Raw genomic sequence first — 13,455 nt, forward strand, 5'->3', positions numbered from 1 at the left:
ATAATAATACGCAATATGATACATGTATATATACGGGTACCATACTAACTACCCATATACATATACCCTCCACCCTACCTTACCCACCAAACCCTTATCCTAACATAATCCACCATAATCCACCATCAAATTAGAAGAGAGAAAGAAGCGAGAAAAGGAAAATGGAGATTTCGTCCCTCCGTCCCGAGTTCGTAAGGTAAGACTGTCTCACTAGATTATATATATTATTTTATTTGACCCGCCTCGACCTTGACCACCCTAGACCGTCGTTGACCCACCGTTGACCACCCAATACGGGTTTGATCGAGTATATACATGTTTAAAGTTGTTGTTGTGTAACCGTCTTAAGACGGATTTTTGACCCATAAACCGTGACTGACCTGGGGGCGGATAAGGTGGTGGTTGTGAGGGGAGTTGTGTGGTGGTCCAAGGTGGTGGTTTGGATGGCTGTGGTGGTCGGAAAATAAGGGAAAAGGGGGGGGGGGGGTGTCGGGTTGTTTATGTTTGTTAGTGTTGTTATGGTCGGCTGCCGTGGGGGTTGTCATATAGGTGGCCACGGTTGTTGGGTCCACCGTGGTCAAAGGAGGCCACAGTGGTGGGTGGTGTTATTCGTGGTGGTAGATGGTAGCTAAGGGGCGATGAGTTCGTGTATAGGTACGGTTGTGTGAGTGTGTTGTGTGTGTTATTGTGGTGGTTGTCGTGGGTGTTTGGGGCCGGCCATGAGGTGGTCGTGGTGGGTAAAGTGGTGGCCGTAGGGAGGTGGCGCAAGGTGGTAGAGTGATCGGGCTTGGTGGGTTTTCGAATAGTTTTAAGACGGGTTTTATTTACTTAATTAATTACGTATTTAATTTAATTAGATCGATTAGTAATTACATTAGTTAGTAATTAAACTTATTTCATTACTTTAATTAGGTGACAGTTTTATGAAGCAGTATTATTATTGGATTTGGATTTGCTTATGGAGCTTGCGAAAAGGTAGGTTAATCCTACTTAGTTTTAATATATTTAAATGGTCATGTGAGTCGTATTTTGATGGTCATTGCATTATAACATGATATTGGTTAATTGCATTGATTGAGTCGGTAATTGGCATGTTATACGGTATCTTGCATTTATTGTCTTAGCTTGTATGTCGGAGGACTTGTTGGATTACTTGTTGTTATGGTGACGTGAGGCGGTTGGGAGACCGTCTCATGCTCAGGTCACCTCTTGGAGCTTCCCACTCCAAGAGGGATGTACACATTGATGGCTTGAGTTAAGGAGGGTCTTATTTGGTTGAGACACGACGTCTGGCAGGGGATCCGGTTGGCTTCCGGACCCGGTACATCTGGGCGTGTCCCGGTACCTGTTTGTGGTTGTTGATATGTCTAGGCGTGTCCCGGTACCAGTGTGGTTGTCGGTATGTCTGGGCGTGTCCCGATACCGTGGTGGTGGTCATTTGATAGTATGTCAACCATATCACAGTCATGTTGCATGCTCACACACTCGAGTCGTGTCACACTTTATATATTGAAACTGACGTTTGTCTGTCCCTGTAATTGTCACCTATTTCCGGGGTGGCCTGTGTCAATCCATATGATATTTCCGATCATATGGGAAGCAGTTTAAGTACAGGTTGTTTGGATAGCACACGGGAGACGGGACGAGCTTGATGAGTCACGAGACGAGTATAGTTGGTTAGAAGAATATAATGGTCATGAGTTGTATTTTATTCATTAGTTTATGTTTGTAATAACTAAACTTGTCATTTATTAATGAAGTTTCTTAATTGTAATTCCGATTTCATTGCCTCGGGAAACCGTGACGGTAACATCTCCCAATTACCTTGGCTGGGTAAGAAGGGGGTGTTATAAAGTGGTATCAGGGCGGCAATTTTGGACCCTAAACCAATGAACAAAAAATGAACATAGGTGTATCTAATAAAATGAACCTAACATGAGTTCAATAGGAGGTCGGTTTTGGATGAGAAGGATCCCTCATTCCAAAACTAGATCCTATTACTTCGGTTGGTCACTACGTGGGTGGTTACGAGTCGGGAAATATAATGTGAAATGTTGCATGAGTATTCTTGTGTTATAATTTTGTTGAGCATCTTGAATGATTTACTCACACAAATGAAATGTGTCCATGTTTGGAAGTTGGATGAAATGATTGAGGAACGTGACATGTTTTGGATTGGTTGTTATGTGTCGAAGTGTGAAAACTACGTGAAATGTGGTGGGAGTACATGTATTCTATAACAAGTTGATAGGATTATCTCATGTGATATGGAATTGTTTGCATGATTGTTGCGTGTTTGAATATGATGAGTTTGAAACCGTAAATTGCATAGTTGATAGGATTCTTACATGATGTAGTTATTCATTTGGTACATGATGCGACTCATATTTAAGCATATTTAGTCCTCGAATTAGCCTTGTTCCTATGCTTTTTAGTGCATAATTGGGTCATTTACTATCTTTAGTTTCCCGTTTTTCATATTCTTTGAGGTTTTGTTCCCTTGGTAGGAAAGGAGTGCAAACCTTGCATTTTCATGGCAAAACGGAGCTAAGTTGATCAAATTCAATGACCAAGCATCAAAAGGAAGATGATACTAGAAGGCCTATGTAGATAATAAAGTAGATTGGGCAATGATGAAAGGATACTTACATCCCTAACAAGATCCCCAAGGATTGTTGAGGAAAGAAGGAAAGAAAAGTGCTGACCTCCGATCCGCTCCCTGCCCAGAACGAGCGTCTCCCTGCCCACCAATCCGAGCGTCCCGATGCCAAGACGCTCGTCTTGAGGCCAACAAATCCGAGCGTCTCTCCCCTGATCCGCTCAGTTTCCCTTGCAGAGTCCACCGTGCCTACTGCCTAGACGCTCGGGACGAGCAGATTTCCTGGAGACTACCAAAACGGAGATGAGCATCTCCTTGGAGAGGAGCATTTCCTCAACTTTTCTTAAGGGTCTTAATAGTCATTTAAGCCCTTAGTAACACTAATTTATGCACCTAATCTCTAGTATAAATACCCCATTGTACTACCTAGATTAGCATGTCATCTTAATAGGATCTTAATCTTATCTTAATCAAGTCTTAATACTCTCTTAATCTTGTAATCAATTCTTAATTTAGCATTAATACAAATCTCATTTCTTAATCTTTCCTTAAATTCTTTATTGTTCATCATTTATTTTGGGTAATTAGAAGATTATTTGGGGTTTATTTGGAGGATTGACAACCTTCCATCAATCATCAAGTACTTCTATTATTCTTCTCTTTATTATTTGGAATCATTTTTATAGGTATAATTCTCTCTTAATCCCTTTTTAATTATTGTTAATCATCTTCATTTGTTCATCATGTTTTGCCTTGCAAGTATGATTGACAACCTTGTTAGCATGTTATACTTGATAATGAGTGAGTAGTTTCCTTAACTAGGGTTAATGGGAAATTAGGGGAAACCAACATGGGAATTGATTCATGCTTAATCTAATATGTTTTCATAATTAATTTGCTTGCTTGTTGTGATTTCAACTTATGCACATGTTATGTTTGATGAAATGCGGGCCTATGAAGCCTTGCATTTTTTACCCATCACTTACCTTTTCAATGAGACTTGTAAGACATAAACCAACTCGAGTCTCATTAGACCATGCATATAGTTGGATACGGAGGATTAAGTCAACTTGTAGGTGTTGTACAATCTAATCGATTCGGCTTCGGGACCCAAACTTTATTAGGGATTGTAAGACATAAACCAACTCGATCCCATCACAACAATAAGTGCTTGCATCTAGTAGAGAACATGTTTGTATGATCAAATCCCATGAATCCCCTATGAACCCATGACACCCTAGTGCTTTTAATCAATTGTTTACAACTCACTTTAATCATCTTGCTTATTTTCATTACTTTATTTACATTGTTGATTAGTTTAGTTGATCTCCTACCTCAACCCAAATTGTGACACCCTTAGACACAACCATTTGCAATCGAAAATCCTACATCAATACTCGTCCCTTGGGATCCGGCCTTTACTTACCTCTTTACTAAGAGTAGAGTAGTTTGTGAAGTTATGAATATTATTTTGGTCTAGGTAACTTTCGACGACAACCGACCAGTACATGTTAGTTAATATGTGAAAATTGGATGAAAAGAGTAATGTGTATAACATGTTTTGAAAATGGTTGTTACGCGTTGGTATATGAGGGGCAATAGTCCCGTCTTTTAGTATTTCAATACCGCATAAATGTTTGGATTTCACTAGTATCATAGTAGGGTGTGGTTAGTAATAGCTAGTATATAAAGTAATCCGTAGTCTAAAATTGCAAACCATAGAGAGACACCCAGCCGAGTGCGAGCTAGTACTCGACCGAGTACAGTCACTCGACTGAGTGAACCCTACCACTCGACCGAGTGGACCAATTTCCAGAAACTTGAAAATTTATGGAAGTGAGTCACTCGACCGAGTGGAGAAGGGACTCGACCGAGTTGACTCAGCACTCGACCGAGTGTCATTTCTGGGTTGTGAAATTCGCGAGATATGCATTATTACTTTATTTCTTGCATTTCTTCATCGTTTCTCACAACAAAAATACCAAAATCTCTTTAAATTTCTCTAAAACTCCATTATTAATGATTCTTGTTTAGACTATAGCTTTCTACCCCATTTTATTCTCTTAATTCTTGCTAATTAAACCATGTGTGTAATTTTCTCATTGTTCTTAATTGTCGCAATTTGGTTTCGTTTAAATCCACGCTATTCCCTTTAATTTTGTCAACTAATTCCATGTCTTATTTGATTCATGATATTAATCACCTTTGTACATCATTAATAATGTCAAGTATGAGATTGTCATGCCGAATTTTTGCCAAATATTTTTTTATGGACTCAAAAATGTGTGTTTTGAGTCAATGATTTGATTTTGTGAATGTTGCATGATAAATTGTTCAACAAAAACTAAAGCATGGTTGTTAATGCTAACCCTTACCATACATTTGAAATTTTATTTTGAAATTTTGTCACTAAATGTTTTTGAAGCTTGGATGTTCATGTTTGAGTTTCGATTTATTTTAGTGCTTAAAACTTAGTTTAGTTGACTAACGAGGCCCAAAAATCTTGTCATGCTTAAGTTTTGACTTTCCTTTATCAATAACGACATGTATTATTTTGAATCAGAATTTAATCTTAAAATGCTATCCAAAATATTTTGAAATTTCATCTTAAAATGAATGATTATGATTTTGCACTCATAACACTATCTAATTGTTTCTTGTGCTGCATGAACCTCGGAGTCTTGCCTTATCAATTGTCTCTCAAATTTTGACATGTATGTTAGTTACATCGAAAAATGACCTAATCTTGATTTTCATACCTCATTCTTATCTAATGTTGTAATAAAGATTCAAGAACTATTTAATGATGTTAAGCGTGGTCCCAAATTTTGAAAATTTTGTTACAGAGTTTTCTTGATTTAGTTGATTAATAAGATTTCAATTTTGTTAATAATGTCATGTGTGGTTTTAAATCGAAAATCTTGCCTTAAAATTTGCATCGCGGTATACGTGATTAAATTTTAAATTTTGTACTTAAAGTGTGGTTTCCTTGTTTTGTGGTGTTATGATCCTTGTTAATAATGTGCTATTTCCTTGATTTACCTTGTGTATTGTATAGTTTTGATGATTAAAGACGTGTAGGCACCCATGGTTGTTCTTGAGAAGAGGTGAAACGAGTGTGAGTTCTCAAGCTTTTTAGGGTAATTGGGCAAGTTCTAATAATGTTTAATGAGTGGTGTTACATTTTTAGAGTTATGAATGTGAAGTATGTGTTTTATTGGGATTGACGTGAGTTTGTTCATTTGATGTGGATTTGATTCGTGTAAGTAGATAGGTATATGATATCGTAAAAGAGAGAAAGTTATTTGATGAATGAGGGTGCTCTTGGTCTAAATTTTGATTCGATAAATTTGATTAGATAAGTGGTGATGTGGGTATTCTGAATGAGGGAAATTGATTTTCTGAGCAAGGAATCTTTTATACTATGTAGTGATCCAAATTTATGGGTGTGGTTAGCAGATTAAAATGAGAAGCTGAGTTGTGATTTTGTATACGGTCCTTGTTTGGAAATTAAGAGTAGAAGAGAGTGGCTTTAGCTTTCGTAAGGTGTCATGAATTGAGTAAGATGATTATTGTAGATACCCAGTATCTACTGAGACTCCAACAAACACCCGATGATTATCGGACTATAACATGTTTTGGAATCGCGGCGTTTGATCGACAGTTTGTGTACAATTTTACATCGGAAAACTTAAAACGATTTCGAAAATAAAATATTTCAAAACATTTCAAAAATACCTGGAGTGTTTAATGCACGACGACGGGGTCACAATGACACTAACTAGAGTCAAAACCGACACCGGACCAAAAACCGACTCAAAAATTCAAATCCCGACTCCAACAACGAGTCAAACCAAGTCAACCAATAAAAACAAAACATTTCAAACCTTCTACCTTAAGTTTCCCGGATTTATGTTTGGTCAAGTACCAAACATATGACTACAAAACCTAGGATAGAACAAATCATGATTGCATTTGTGTGAAAGCGACAACACACCTTGAAGACACGCGACGTGGATCGCGCTTCTTTGAGCAGCCCAGGTGGCCACTGATGTGACCATTATTTGCGCACATTTAGTCCCCTAATTGAGCCTATTTTGCATACTATTATAGCATTTCATGGCCATTTTATCCGTCAAAACCTTCCTATTTGCTTTTCTATGGCATTTCATATGTTTTGTAGAAAAGGAGATAATAAGGCGGAAATTCCCGTCTTTCGTGCATATTTGGAAGCTTATTGATGATATTAGATGGACTAGTATGAAGAGGAGGCAAGAATGATGACCAAAGATGTAGGAATAAAGTGTATGTAGAAGGATCAAAGAGTTAAAAGTAAGAATGACGAGAGGGGAGGCATTACAAGAAGAAATCGCTCAAAAACCGAACCAAGGGTTGCTCCTTTAGCTCTGAAAATATTCTAGATGGAACGGCATCGAAAAATCAAGTGATCTAGGCTTTTGAATCACTCCAATAGGAGTCCGGATGAGGAAATAACGTCCGTTTTACAATCCGAGCTCAAGATACAGCTCAACCCGCTCGGGTCAAATTCAACCCGCTCGGGTTGAAGCCCAGGACGCCCATATTTCGCTCGGGACGAGCGGATTCCTGGACAGGAAACTTTTCCTTGCTACGTGAACCACAATCCGAGCGGATTCTCCCAAATCCGCCCGGATTGCATCTCCCAAATCCGCCCGGATTGCATTTTCAGAATCCGCCCGGATTCACCTTAATCCGCTCGGATTCCACCGCCCAAATCCGTCCGTCCCGACCTTATTCCGCCCGGATTTCTTCACAGCACGGATTGTCTTCTTCAAGCTACGAAAAGAGAAGCCCTTCTCTCAGAAAATACCGGAGTCTCCTTGCTCAACTTAAAAAGTGTAATTACTAGTTTAGCCCTTAGTTAACCCTAATGCATCCTCCCTAATTTTCACTATAAATACCCCATTTGTAATAATCAAACCATGTTGTTTTTGGGTAGAAAATCCTTCCTTAGATTAGATTAGGAGTACATTAGAATAGATTACTCTTTAATCATTCCACAAATTACACATTAATCTCTTCTTAATTATTGTTCAAGTTTATCATTCAAGTTTATTATTGGGTAATTGAAGATTATTGGGTTATTATTGGGAGATTGACAACCTTCCATCAATCATCAAGTTTCTTCTATTATTATTTGCTTTATTATTTGGATCATCTCATGTTTGGTATAAATCCTTTACTCTTTACTCTTTATTGTTTATTTCCTCATTCTATTATCATGTTTATACTTGTTTTGATGATTGACACCATTAATGACATGTTTCCCATGATAATGAGTGAGTAGTTTCTTTAGCTAGGATTAGTGGGTAATTAGGGGAAACCAACATGGGATTGATTCATGCTTAATCTAATATGTTCACATGATTAAATTGCTTGCTTGTTGTGATGTCAACTTTATGCACATGTTATGTTTGATGAAATGCTAAGCCTATGAATCCTTGCATTTTTACCATCTCTTATCTACTCAACTTGACTCGTAAGATATAAACCAACTCGAGTCTTGTTAGACCATGCATAGAAGTTGATTAGGAGGAAAGTAAGTCGACTTGTAGGTGTTGTACAATCTAATCGATTCGGCTCCGGGACCCAACTCTTCCTAAGAACCGTAAGATATAACCCAACTCGGTTCCTCCACAACATTAATTGCTTGCAACCTTGTGAACATGTTTGTATGATCAACACCATCAATCCCCTATGACCCCATGATATCCTAGCACTTTTAATCATTTGTTTACATCTTTCCTTTTATTGTTTGCTTTACTTTATTGTTTGCATTAGTCTAGACACAACGACAAACCCAACCAAATTGTGACACTAGCATAAATTGAGATAGATAGACTTAGAACCCAAAGCACACCGTCCCATGGATCGACCTCGACTTACCGCTAGCTAGTTGTTTGTTGAGTATTATAAATGTGTTTGATTGGATGAGTGACGACCTCGCCCACATCAGCCACGTCGCTCAAAACTCACACAACCACTCATTTCCCTATAAATACCCCTCAAATGCCCCCCATTTGAGACTTACGCGAGCGTCCGCCCCCTCTTTTCTCCCTTAAAATTCTTGACTCGACTTCTTAAGTCACAATCCGACGCGTATTTACGACCTACCGATCGTAAATACAAGCCTTACACATTGTTTGGTACCGTCATCGTGCATTAAATCACTTGACCGACCACTTTGACCACTACATCGTAACTAATCTAAAAACACTCTTTTTACTTACCAAAACTGTTTTAAACCGAGTTTTTTCCGACCAAACGAGTTGTTACACTTACGTCGGTCACTCGCCATAACCAAACATGTAAGTATGAGGGTGTAAAAATCCTCTTTTATCATGTTTTCATTTGTTTCATGACTATAACATGCTAAAACGTGCATAACATGAACAAAAACATGGGATAAACGAGCCAAAACTGATTTTTGGCCTAAGACAGAAGCCCTTAGGTTGCAGGCTTACCCGCGCCTAAATGGGGTGTTCAGGTCAGAGATCAACCGTGTTTGTTCTCGTCTTCCCCCTTTAATTTATTTGCATATTTGTAATCGGTTTTTACCATTTCAAATATTTTCAAACCCTTTTTATTTTATTTCATGTGTTTTAACCATAAAACATTTTTGACCCTTGGTTCCTCATACCATGACGGTTAAATCCGTGTTTCGGTGATAATATTTGGTTAATAACATTTAAAAGGTATTTTAAAGCCTTTTATTTTATTTTGGGAGGTATTTTAAAGCCTTTCATCATTTCTTTACATTTTCGAAACAAACATATTAGTCCCCAACACAAAGTCATCCTTGGTTCTACATACCATGCCGGATTTTAACCCGGTTGCGATGATGAGTACGGACTAATTATATTCAAATGAACTTAAAATAATTAGTTCATAATTATTTTCAAAACTATTCATGTCAACTTTGTCAAGTCGAACCCGACACCCAATATTATCAAAATAATGATGAATATTCGAGTCTAGTTCTTCAAATCAACAAATGCGGTCTAAACGACCCTTTCAAACCAAATCGGGTTCAAATACCCATTTCTCAATACGTTTTATAACATTTTTAGAAGGTCAGAACACGGCATATAACCGTAGGCTGACCCGCGCCTCAAGCAGGCCTTTTCTTTCTCATTTTCAAAACCAGAGGGAGGCCCCTTGTATCGCCGGCTGGCTCGCGCCTCATGTAGCCGTCTGGTACACTGCCTGTTCCCTTTCCAACATTAGTCTAGGACGATCCCGCCTCCGGTTAGCCCGAATATGAGACGGATCAGATGACTATTTGTTTATTCAAAATCAGATTTGCGAAATGCCTTACTAAGACAAATGGATCACGTTATGCACCCTAAACCTAATACGGTAAATGGATGTTTAATTTCCGTCTTGCATGCAAATCAATCATTAATCCAACTCGACATCTTATACTTGATATTTGGATTAAATCAACCGACTTAGAAAGCTCTCACGTGTTAGGTTTAAATTATTGGATGCGTTTTCATACATTTAAACCGTTTTATCAACTTTTGCATTCAACTAACCAAGATCGATAGTGGACGACCTTATCCAGGGCGTACGAGAGTCATTCTAGAGATAAGATGCTAAAGAGGGACGATTTTCTTATCTTTAGTACCTATGTCAAACGCTGCTTTGTGCTTCGATTTGACCGAGGTATAAAGTGGAATTCGAACGGGTTCCAAGCATCCCACAAATGCTTGGTGGCAACTCCGAACAACTCTAATCGTTTCGAGACCCTTACCGAGACGAAACCGACCGATCTAAAATGATCCGGTCGAAAGCATTTTTACGCCGCCGAGCGTGGCTTTCAAAAGACCGCTGCATGTCCACATATTGGCTTGGCGTGCATGTGGCCCGTGACCGCTGATCGGTAGGTGGCCCCAAATCCACATATCAAGACGTGGCCCATGTCCACAGATTGACCACTCCGCTTGGGAGAACTAGGACACTTACGTCTTTGTGATCCCTAGATGGTGAGACTCGAACGAGGTCTTGGTTGGAATGCATTAATTAATATTACAATTACGGTCGGGTTCCTTGTCCGGGCCCACAATCTAACCCTTTTCGACCAATTGGCTTGTCTCGTCGGCGTGAGTTTCTCATCCCCGCGTTTTGAATCCCGATTGAGTCAAGCATACCATTGACGTTACACATTTCTGTTTCGCCAAAGAGCTTTCATCACTTTCGAGCATGAGGCTAGGGCACCCTCCTTACACATTTTGTTTGGATTGGTATCCCTCTCGCAAATCGGGGTTTGATTTCTTGGTGTGTAACCTACCCTTTTAAGCCAAAACCCGTGTCAGCATAATGCATAATATAATGAACTGCGAGTGCTTATGTGCTACTTGATCATAAGTCCTTCCGTGTCATTTTCAAACTTTCAAAATCACCCTTCTGCGCCGTTATAATGGACGTTTCAAACCTCGATCTTTCGCTGACCGTTGCACGCCTTTCTAGGCCTCGTAATGACGATTTTCAAACCCGGTTTTTATAACCATTTCAACACGCCTTTCTAGGCCGTCGTAATGACGATTTTCAAACCCGATTTTTATAACCATTTCAACACGCCTTTCTAGGCCGTCGTAATGACGATTTTCAAACCCGGTTTTTATAACCATTTCAACACGCCTTTCTAGGCCTTCGTAATGACGATTTTTCATACCCGGTTTTTATAACCATTTCAACACGCCTTTCTAGGCCGTCGTAATGACGATTTTCAAACTCGTTTTTCTACAACCATTTCAAATCACCTTTTTACGCCGTTATAATCGCCGCGTCTAGACACAGATTTTAACCCGTTTTGCGCCGACAAATGGCTCTTTCAAAACCCGAGAAAAGCACACACCCTTTTCTCGAGACACTTTCGAGCTCCCAAGGGCTATGCACCGTCCCCGAGACCTCTTCAAACATTTCAAACCCGATTTTAAAAAAATACAATTTTGAATTTCAAAAAACCGTCTTGGGAAACAATACACTGTTTTCCGAGCCGATTCAAACTAAAAACCGTCTTTTGCAAATAAACTTAAGACAACCCTTTCAACTGACCGACTTGCGGAGATCTCTATCTTCGGAACCGTCCATTAAAGCGACAAATGAATCTTTTTGAAAATTTCTATTTTCGAAAACTTCAGTCCACCATTCCAATTCCGCCTCGTGTCTATCGAGTCGAAGCAAACTTACTTATGGGTCTTTACTTATGAGTCGTCTCACCACGCGACTCGTCCAATGGCGTTACGCCGTTACATTGGACATGTGTCAAAAGTTCGGTCAACACCGTCACGTCATAAATCGAGTCAGCGCCGAGGTACCACACACGGTCATCCTCGTCTCGTTGAGTCAGATCTTTGTCTCGTCCTTGTGTTATCTGCGTTCAGTCTTCGAACCGTGTCGGATTGAGTTGTAATGTGAGCCGTTTTTCTGCCTCAGAGCCATGGCCCCGTCTTCAACTTCGTCTGTCAACAACAACAACAATGATAACAACAGAGATGTCATGACTGATCAGCTAGCCAGCCTGCTTACAGCTCTTAAGGTCACCCTGGATCGCGTCGAAACCCGTATCGACGCCCTGAAAAACAAGGAAATTGGAGAACATAATGCTCCACCTCTGACTAAAATTGAGAAAAGGCGAAAACTCTTGGAAGAACAACTCCTAGCCCGGGGTAACAATATCCATCTTGAGAACAACCGAAGGTTCGAACCTGTTGGGGATCAACTACCTGACAACTTTACCCTGACTGATGTGCCTAAGTTCAAAGGAGTGGAGGACCCGCTCAATCATATCCGTGCCTTCAAAGACTATATGGCCATAAAAGGGGTCAAACATGAACTTTTCACCCGGATCTTTCCATCCTCTTTAGAACCGATCCCTCGCCAGTGGTACTACTCCCTTGATCCGAAAAACCTTACTACTTGGGATGAGGTCGCAGTTGAATTCACCAAACAATACGCTGACAATGTTGAAATCCAAGCCAATACCCGTACCCTTGAGGTCCTGACCCAGAACGATACGGAAGGGTTCACCGAGTTCTTAACCCGTTGGAGGAGGGTAAGTACTCAACTGGTCAGCAAACCGAGTGAATCAACTTTGGTGGAAACGTTCGTCAACAATCTCCGCCCAGTGTATGCCAACTTACTGAGGTATCAAAATATTAAGACCTTCCAAGATCTGCAAATTCTGGGGATGCGCATTGAAGATGACCTCCGGAAGGGTATCTTGGCCAAGACTACTGGCAGAGGCTACCAAGGATCCACCTCGACCGGATCTCGCCCTTACGGCGAAACGAACAAGATCAATGAGGTTAACTTCGTTGAACCATCTGCTAAGAAAGATGAGCGCCGCCAGAGAGTGTTCACTAATATAGGGTCAACATAAGTAAGTGCTCTGAAGAGGCTCATGGACCAGGGAAAGCTACAACCAATCGAACCCACCCCGGATCCGACTGATGCTAAGAAATACCGCTTCTGGAACCCCAATGCCTATTTTCAGTACCATCAAGGGAAGGGGCATGATACTGAAAACTGCTTCAAACTCCAACACATCATCCAAGACATGATTGAGAAAGGAGATTTGCCTTTACCCCCACCAACTAAGCCAAACAACAAAACAAATCCTCTGGGGATCCACGCCATCTCTGATGATGAGCCAACTCTGGACTGCTCACACCTCATCCTGCCAGTTGATGACGAGGTGAATGCCTTGAAGAAAGATCCCTCGGACGGGGTATTCGTGTTCAGTGTCGCCACTATGCTCACCATGTTCCAACAGGTCGAGGAAGCCATAGCCAGTATCTCCGAGAGGATCA

This window comes from Silene latifolia, chromosome 9 (genome assembly GCF_048544455.1).
Source record: "Silene latifolia isolate original U9 population chromosome 9, ASM4854445v1, whole genome shotgun sequence".
Classification (NCBI taxonomy): Eukaryota; Viridiplantae; Streptophyta; class Magnoliopsida; order Caryophyllales; family Caryophyllaceae; genus Silene; species Silene latifolia.